Below are 8,046 nucleotides of genomic sequence, written 5' to 3' on the forward strand. Positions count from 1 at the left end.
TAGTGTACTGCGTGCGTAGTGTACTGCGTGCGTAGTGTATTGTTAGTGTATTGCGTGGTGTAATAAATACCGTTATATTTGTACCCTTTTGTGTAGCGTGTACTTGTTAGCGGTAGCGAGTTAGTAAGGCGCATGCAGCTAGCATTAGCGATCAGTGTAGAGCATAGTGAAAGTATTGTTAAAATATAAAGGCATAAATAGGCGGAATTATCACTAGAGGGCTCCTATTTATGAATATTAATTCTCGATATTTGCATAAATATTGGTGATTAATATTCCCCCTTTACAACATCTCAGCGTTCCCTTGACGCCAATGCGCATGCCCAAGTGCTTTCTCCACCTCTATTGGACATGTGACAAGTTCCGATCACGTGACTCATAACGTGAATGTAATTCTGTAATGTGAGCGCCCATACACATCATTCCTAACCTGACACACCTCCCTACGTGTCAGCACACTCCTCCCTATCAAGGAAGCGTCCTACATCCAAGGAAACGCCCCACCATGCGGCACAAACACTGACTGATTACATCAGTCATTGTGTTGTATAGTAATAAAATGACAGCTCAAGGGAGTAGTGTTATTATAGGAAAAGATGACTATTATATATTGCCTTATCCCGGGCTTTTTTCAATATAGCTTCTTTATTCATGATGTAAAACACCCATGGCAGTATTCCACCTGTCATTAAAAAAATATATATGAACTCAACTAGACTAAATATTAAAAACAACTTTATCATACTGGCACTAGATTAGACATATAGACATTATTCAATTCCACTTACATTAAAATTCATTACAACCCCATGGATTGAACATTATCTCAAATTATAAATCCATCCCTATTCATTCTTCCTCAATACCATATCTTTGTTCCCTCCTCTCCTCAGTTGACCCACATTGTCAATTACCCTATACCTTAACTGATTAATCGAATGGCCTTTTTCAATAAAAGGTTTAGCAACCGGTTTATCCCACATGGTTTTTTTTCTGATCATACTCTTGTGTTCATTTATTCTTTCTCTTACTTCCATAGTGGTCTCACCCACATAGATCAGGCTACACGGGCACTGTGTCATGTAGATGACCTGCATGCATAATAGTTCTTAATTTTATATACATACCCTGTATAAGGATGATTGAAAGGGTCACCTTTGATCATATTGCTGCAGTTCCAACAGTTCAAACAGGGGAAATTCCCCATCTTCCTCGGGGCCAAGTATTTTTGTCTCTCTAGCTGTTTACCCCCAATATCCGCTTTAACCAGCCTATCACGTAAATTGGTATTCCTCCTGTAAGCCATCAACGGAGGTATTCCAAACTCTCCCAAAACGTAGATACAAATGGAATCCTCCGTACATCTTGTTTGATAATTTGTTTAGTCTGCAGTATGGTTTCTCTTTCAACATCCTTAACCTTTTTGCTCGATCTCTGCAACAACCTCCGAGGATAACCTCTAACAATAAATTTGTGACATATTTCCTCAACTTGAGCATCAAAAATCTGATCACCTGAAACCACTCTCCTAACTCTAAGGAGTTGGCTCCAGGGCAGTAAAAGGTATGTATAGCTGTCATGAACGAGAACCAGACAGACACACACAATCAGTGCCCTCATTATAAAGTGTTGATACCTTTCAGTGAAGAAATTAATAAAGCTTGTGCATATGTTGTCTACATGAAATAGGTAGAAGCACAAAGAGTTAAAAGAACAGATTCTTGCTTTATAACTGTGACTTAATACCCTATGAATGTAATAGACATCGATGGGCGCAGATTTCCTTGTTTCGCTGGACTATACCATGTCCATAATAATGTGATGTTTACTCTTTTTAGCTCCAGTTCCTCCTCTGTATCTACATGCAGACTCACTGAGTCATCAGCACTATGTAGTCTGTGTGTATATCTATGATGACATGCCAGATAATGCAGATTCCACAAGGAGATTACTCAGTGCTATAATCAGACATGCAGCAATACCTACGTGCTAGAGGTTTACATTTTGAAATTGTCAACTTCCAAGACTTAAAGGGATTTTCACGGATTTTGAGAATGATTGCCTTTTCTCTGGTGAGTGCTGTTGCTTCTTGATAGGCCAGTGACATCATGTTCATTGGTCACATGGTCTAGGATGACGCTGTGTTTGGCAAGCTGTGAGCAGGCCACGGCACTCACAGAAGTTCAAGTAGATGATCTCCAGGAGTGCTGGGAGTCAGACCCCCACAGATCTCATATAGATGATCTATCCGTATAAAAATTCTGGAAAACCCCTTTAACCACCTGTTTTGCCAGAGTCCAGCTCAGGCAGTGGGAAAAGTAGCTAACTGGAGGGGGAAGAGCTGCTTTATATGCTGCGATCTCCTGAATGGCATTAGCATTAGCCCAAGCAACAGAGGAGAAATCACTGTTAGAAATCAAGTTGGGAATAATCACAGGTAAAACCTAATTTTTACTTTCACTTTTAGCTGCATTCACAGCATCCCGATTTCTATCAGTGATATCTTCCCCTGTCCTGAACATATTGCTGTCATTCTGGTATTGTCATTCAGGAGGTAGCAGCATCTAAAGCAGCCCTCCCCCTCCATTTAGCTACTTTTCTCACTAATGGATCTGGACTCTGGCAAAACAGGTGGTTAAATGGAACATTTCAGTTGATGTGGAGCCTCTAAATGACCAGCATGCTGTTATGCACCTGGGATTTAGCTTTCTAAACATGTCAATGTGATGCCAGCCATTGTGAGATTACCTAAATCATACCTCCCAACTTTATAAACAAACAAAGAGGGACATATTTTTTTCTGCACTAGGCCACGCCTCTAATTCCACCAAAAACATAACTATACATCAAATCCCACCCAGTCCCCTTAATGCCCCCACATAGTAATTATTCCCCCTTTATGCCACTACACAATTTTTTTGCCCACATTGGGTCTTCACAAAATTATACCAATCTGTGCCCCCAGTAATATGCCCAGTTATGTTCCCACATTGTGCCTCCAGTAATATGCCCACATTGTGCCTCCAGTAATATGCCCACATTGTGCCTCCAGTAATATGCCCACATTGTGCCTCCAGTAATATGCCCACATTGTGCCTCCAGTAATACGCCCACATTGTGCCTCCAGTAATAGGCCCACATTATGCCTCCAGTAATAGGCCCACATTGTGCCCCCCAGTAATAGGCCCACATTGTGCCCCCCAGTAATAGGCCCACATTGTGCCCCCCAGTAATAGGCCCACATTGTGCCCCCCAGTAATAGGCCCACATTGTGCCCCCCAGTAATATGCCCACATTGTGCCCCCCAGTAATATGCCCACATTGTGCCCCCCAGTAATATGCCCACATTGTGCCCCCCAGTAATATGCCCACATTGTGCCCCCCAGTAATATGCCCACATTGTGCCCCCCAGTAATATGCCCACATTGTGCCCCCCAGTAATAAGCCCACATTGTGCACCCCAGTAATATGCCCACATTGTGTCCCTAACAAAGTTAAAAAAATAAACACCACATACTTACCTTCTTCCTAGCAGCAGCAGGACATCAGCTGCTACAGTCTGTGAAGGAGGTGGAGCCAAGGCTGACTGTCGGCTGGCCCTGCCCCCCCCCCCCCCCCCCCCCCCCCCCCCCCCCCCCCCCCCCCCGCACAGACAAGAGGTGTGGATAGCCGACAGAGGGAGGGATGATGAAGCAGGAAGGCAGGAAGCAGTCTCTCTGCTTCATCATAATACAGGCAACTGTCTCTGCTTTCTATGGATGCAGAGACAGCTGCCAGAAAGTAGGACATACCTCCCCCGTAACGGGACAGCCACTGCAATCCGGGACTGTCCCGCCGGATGTAGTGGTTGGGAGGTATGCCTAAATACAGAAGTTGAAATTTAATAGAGATGAGCCAAGGATAGTTCACTTTGCTTCAAAGCATATGTACAGTTAAAGTGGAAACTAGGGTGACCATATTTTGGTTATATCAAAAAGGACACTTGGGGCAGGATGGTTGCCAGCGCTGCACTACATGCTGACGTGGCGTCAGGTTATAGTGGACGCCTACACGCACTACATCGCAACGCTGTTGGCATCAGCAGAAGAGGTCCAAGGAGCAGTGAAGGTAAAGCGCATATTCACCACTCCCTGGGGCCTGGCCTCCTGTTCTCTAAGGCTATACTAATGAATAGAGATGTCGCGAACATAAAATTTTCCGTTGGCGAACGCGAACTTCCGCAAGTGTTCGCGAACGGGCGAACTGCCATAGACTAAAATAGGCAGGCAAATTTTAAAACCCACAGGGACTATTTCTGGCCACAATAGTGATAGAAAAGTTGTTTCAAGGGGACTAACACCTGGACTGTGGCATGCCGGAGGGGGATCCATGGCAAAACTCCCATGGAAAATTACGTAGTTGACGCAGAGTCTGGTTTAAATCCATAAAGGTGTCACCACCAGCTCTCTGAGGAGGTCTGGCAGACGTTCTTCTGTACCTCTTGCATGATGTTCTTTGTTTTGGTTTCACTTTGTCATCTCCTTTCCTTCTCCCAGCTGTCACTTATTTACACTAATTGCCTCCCTATATATCCCCTCCCATACTGCCTCACTTTGCGGTTTATACTACTTCCTGGATTGGAGTGTTCACTGCTGGAGATTTCTGTTACTGCTTGTTCAGATAAGTCCTTTCATGTATTGTGTTTCCTTGCTGGCTTGATTTTAGGTGACCCTGACTCCCTCCGTATTAAGTGCAGGGAGCTGGTGGTCGTGTCCCCTCACTAGTATAGGGTTTTCAGGTGTCACACAGTCTAGGTACGAGGGCATGCAATCGTCTACCTCTGAGACCCTTGTATGGGCTTAGCAGTCAGGGTGAGCTCTTAGGGTTTTATAGGGGTCACCTTTATGCTCCTTAGTTTGGGATCAAGCCAGTCGGATGTTTATCCTTAACTTCCAGCTATTTGCAACATTATCTGTGACAAAAGGGCATAAATCACCTAACATTCCTAAATTGTTTGGAATAACGTGCTTTAAAACATCAGGTATGATGTTGTATCGATCAGGTAGTGTAAAGGTTACGCCTGCTTCAGTGACAGACCAAACTACCCGTTTAACGCACCGCAAACAGTCCATTTGCACAAGGTTGGATACCAAGCTAGCCATGTCCCGTTCCTTGTCCTCACTGACGTCATTGAAGGTCTCTTCCTCCACCCAGCAACGTACAACACCAAGGGTCCCCGAAAGGTGACAACAAGCCCCCTGGGACGCCTCCTCTGACTCCTCTTTTTCAGAATCCTCTCTCTGCAATCGACGATGACAAGGCTGCTTCTGGTGGTGATGGTGACCACAACTCTTCCTCTTCATGCTCATCTACAGCCTGATCCAGCACTCTGCAGAAAAAACGCATATGGGATGAGGTTGATGATGTTGCCTTGGGTTTGACTGACCAGGTTTGTCACCTCCGCAAAAGGACGCATGAGCCTACAGCCATTGTGCATGAGTGTTCAGTAACATGGCCAAAAAATACCTAGCTCCGCAGAGGTTGTCCTCTTTTTTTCTTTTTTTTTTTTTTTATATAAAAAAAATATATTATAATCTGTTCTTACCAGTTTAATCCCTGGTAAGTCCCCTATCAGGGGCCGGTGTATGGAATAGATTTTAGGAACCGGGAGATGGAAAAAGATGGTTGGTCGGTCCTCTTACTTCCAATTTGGGGCACTGCGCGTGCGCAATGTACTGTGCTACCCTATATGAGTGGTATGTTAAGTAGTACTATTCCTATCAGGGGCTGGTGTATGGAATAGATTTTAGGAACCGGGAGATGGAAAAAGATGCTTGGTTGGTCCTCTTACTTCCAATTTGGGGCACGGCACATGCGCCGTGCAATGTACTGTGCCACCCTATATGAGTGGTGTGTTAAGTAGTACTATTCTTATCAGTTTAATCCCTGTTACGTCCCCTATCAGGGGACGTTTATCGAATAGGATAAAACTTACCAGGAAAGATTAAAGGACCTTAACATGTATAGCTTGGAAGAAAGACGAGACAGAGGGGATATGATAGAAACTTTTAAATACATAAAGGGAATCAACAAGGTAAAAGAGGAGAGAATATTTAAAAGAAGAAAAACTGCTACAAGAGGACATAGTTTTAAATTAGAGGGGCAAAGGTTTAAAAGTAATATCAGGAAGTATTACTTACTGAGAGAGTAGTGGATGCATGGAATAGCCTTCCTGCAGAAGTGGTAGCTGCAAATACAGTGGAGGAGTTTAAGCATGCATGGGATAGGCATAAGGCCATCCTTCATATAAGATAGGGCCAGGGGCTATCCATAGTATTTAGTATATTGGGCAGACTAGATGGGCCAAATGGTTCTTATCTGCCGACACATTCTATGTTTCTATGTTTCTATGAATAGATTTTAGACAACCGCAAAGAGTTGTCAATAGTTGACACACATGACATAAATTTTATTCCTCTATGCGTCAATCTTGGTGTAGTGATGACTGTGCTCGTGCGCACGTTTGGGAGCTTGCAGGCGATGGCGGTCTTTCAAAGCCTATGGTCATGCTGAGGTAGTTCAACGACAGTTAAGTGACCCAGAAAACAATGATTCTGCAGTGTGGGCCCATTGTTGGCCTAGTAGGCTTTAATGATCACCTTAGATGATCACAAAGAAAATTAATGTTTTTTCTATGCAAAATTATCCATTATCTGATGTACTAGCCCTAAAAAGGTTTTTTTGGGGTGCTGTCAGGACGCTGTCCTTACAGCAGATCAGATGAGTCTTTGAGGACTGGAGTGGACACAGAAAACGCTCTCCTGGTCCTCACACCTTGGCACTACCACATAGCTGCTTCTGACTTCACTCACTACTCTGTGATGTGGAGTCTCAACTGAACTGAATCACTTTACTAGCAACCACAACAACTAACCCCCCACACTAGGCCTGACTAAGGTATTTATATAGACTAAGTGCTATCCCCCTCTAGTGGTGGGATGTATAAAACACACCTAACCAGCCTATGAACAGAGATACAAGTGATGTAATGCAGAATGACACGCAACACAGTAATGCAGTTTTACAGTAATTTTGCAGTTCCCACGTGTCCTGAGTGGGACTCTGCACTCCCAGCAGGCAGACATGTCACTCAGGGCAGCTCTTGTATTCACCCCCTTAGCAGTGTCATTATACAAGTGGGACTTGTAGTCCTACACATACAACATGCTGCAGAGTCTCCCAGCAGGCAGACATGTCACTCAGGGCAGCTCTTATATTCACTCCCTTAGCAGTGTCATTATACAGCTGGGACTTGTAGTCCTACACATACAACATGCTGCAGAGTCTCCCAGCAGGCAGACATGTCACTCAGGGCAGCTCTTGTATCCAGGGGCAGAGATTGTTTTTATTGCATGTAAACAAAGGGCCAGAAAAGAACCAGGGAAATGAGGAAATGTATTATTTATTTATTTTTCCATAAAACTTGCTTAGCTTAGTTATATATTGCTGCCCATCAGATTTTCAGTGCTATATATTTTTTTTTCATAACTCAGACAACCCCTTTAACAGTGACCACGACAGTACCCCGTTTCCTTAACAGTGACCTCCACAGTACCCCGCTCCCTTAACCGTCCCCTCACAATACCCTGCTGCCTTAACAGTGACCTCCACAGCAGTTGCCCCTTTAACAGTTGCCCCTGCCCCCTTAACAGTGACCTCCACAGTGTCTGCCCCTTAACAGTGACCTCCACAGTGCCCGCCCCTTTAACAGTGACCTCCACAGCAGCTGCCTCTTTAATAGTGGCCTCTGCCCCCTTAACAGTGACCTTCACAGCGCCCTAGCCCTTTAATGCTAGGGCTACACTACGACATGTGTCTCGTGACATTTTGTCTCAACAATTTTTATAATGATAGGTTATGGTGTTGCACTGTGACATGCGATATGCTGCGACATGACGGAAAAAGATGGATTTGTTGCGTCACAGTCGCAGCATGTTGCATGTCACAGTGCAACACCATAGACTATTATAAAAATTGTCGCGCGACACATATAGCATAGAATTGAGC

General features: G+C 44.3%; 1 non-coding gene across 1 annotated transcript; it reads left to right on the forward strand.

Annotated features, from left to right (window-relative positions):
• Window positions 1-5,537: 5,537 nt before the first annotated feature.
• On the forward strand, window positions 5,538-5,735 carry LOC120996710. Its single transcript, XR_005777846.1, has one exon. It is a non-coding gene; the product is annotated as a U2 spliceosomal RNA (small nuclear RNA).
• The last annotated feature ends 2,311 nt before the right edge of the window (window positions 5,736-8,046 follow it).

This window comes from Bufo bufo, chromosome 3 (genome assembly GCF_905171765.1).
Source record: "Bufo bufo chromosome 3, aBufBuf1.1, whole genome shotgun sequence".
NCBI lineage: Eukaryota > Metazoa > Chordata > Amphibia > Anura > Bufonidae > Bufo > Bufo bufo.